Genomic DNA, 1,639 nt, shown 5'->3' with positions numbered 1-1,639 from the left:
ATATAATGCATGATCTTAATGAATTACAGAAAAGTAGCCGTGTTAGATGAGGATGGGAATAGAGCATCTTAAAGGCTACAGCACACTCAGTTCAGTCTCTTGCAGAAGCCATGCCTTATGACTAACAAATTGACTAACCAATTTATTCAAGCATAAGCTCTCACAGACAAGAGCCTATTTGATCTGATGAAATGGTTTTAACAGATGCAGACTCTGGGCATTGTTTCCTCACCCACTTTTGACCAAATACCTCTCCCATTTTCTAAGAGAACATGGGAATACAGGAACACTGCAATTTGCCTAATACGCAATCAGGCCAATGGTCCATTGACTGGCACCAGCTATGCAGAATTTCAGATGGGAGTCTCCTCCAGCCCTACCTGAAGATACTGAGGTTTGGAACTTGGACCTTCTGCATACAATGTATGTGCTCTACCCACTGAGCAACAGTCCTTTCCTTGTAGGGGTCTTAGCGGACCAGAAGCTTAACATGAGTCAACCTGAGAGCGATGCAGCAGCAAAAAAATGCTAATTCTGTTTTCGCCTGCAGCAACAGAAAAGTGTCTAGATCAACAGAAGACAATAACACAATGAAATTCAAAACAGTAACAATTTATTGCATGTTTATTCAAAATCCATTAAAAACTATTTAGTTTAAGTAATGCAAGAAAATCGATCAGCTTGATCCAGTGACACCAGAGAGAGAGCCATTTTCAAATAACTCAAGGGCTGTCACATGGAAGATGCAGCAAGCTTTTTTTCTCCTGCTCTGGATGGTAGGACTTGAACCAATGGCTTCAGGATTCAACAAAGGAGATTCCGACTAAACATTGTTCAACAGAAGAATGGACTCCCCTGGAAGGTGATGGACTCTCCTTCCTTGCAGGTTTTAAAGCAGAGATTAGATGACCATCTGTCATGGATCCTTCCTTCCTTCCTTCCTTCCTTCCTTCCTTCCTTCCTTCCTTCCTTCCTGCCCAATCTCAGTTCTGCCCAATCTCAGTCCATATTTCATGGCTGGTTAAATCATCTGTCCCCCTCCTGATTCTCAGCGCCTCTTCTTCTGCCAGTCTTTGGCTAATTGGGAGGTCCAAATAGAGCCAGCAATTCCTTCAGGGAGGAAAATCATAATTCTTCAATGATGAGGTCATCTGGATGGGAGAGAATGAAAAAGAGAGTCCTCTTCGCTTTTTGTAGCTGGAGTCAGTCTGGGTGCTGCCCTCCCAGGCCAGGTGGGAAAGGCCTGCCAGGTAGAGAACAGGTCCTGCAGGACCCCCAGCAGAAATACCTGGGGGGTGTCATGGGCAAACAAGGGTCAAGGGATTTCGCTGTCTCCAAGGTGTGGGGCTTACCTTCTTTCAGATTTTGCTGGAAGCAGGCCAGCTCCAGCCGAATTACTTTGTTCTGCAGAGGAAATAAAAATCTGGGCCAGATGGCACTACGAACCCCACCCTGGATTTGTGCAAGAGAGCACAGAAGCAGCCCCATGTTAGGCAGGACGGGTCTCCCTATGGCTTGGGCCCAATCCCTTGCCCCAGAGGACCTCCCTGGGCCCTGCAGCCTCCTGGGCAGAGGTAGAAGGGCAGCACCAGGAAAGGGGGCAAAAAAAGAAAGCCTCTGGCCTCATCCTGGCACCCAG

The 1,639-nt window shown here is 46.7% G+C and overlaps 1 long non-coding RNA gene across 1 annotated transcript; it reads right to left on the bottom strand.

Annotated features, from left to right (window-relative positions):
• Positions 1–596: 596 nt before the first annotated feature.
• Positions 597–1,404, bottom strand: LOC128417818 (uncharacterized). The gene is made up of 2 exons (XR_008331566.1): positions 1,353–1,404; positions 597–1,151 (listed from the first exon to the last, which is right to left on the bottom strand). It is a non-coding gene; the product is annotated as an uncharacterized LOC128417818 (long non-coding RNA).
• Positions 1,405–1,639: the final 235 nt, after the last annotated feature.

Source organism: Podarcis raffonei, chromosome 7 (assembly GCF_027172205.1).
Source record: "Podarcis raffonei isolate rPodRaf1 chromosome 7, rPodRaf1.pri, whole genome shotgun sequence".
NCBI classification, from domain to species: Eukaryota; Metazoa; Chordata; class Lepidosauria; order Squamata; family Lacertidae; genus Podarcis; species Podarcis raffonei.
Note: the sequence above shows the minus strand (reverse complement) of the source record. Positions and strands in the feature narration are given on the sequence as shown.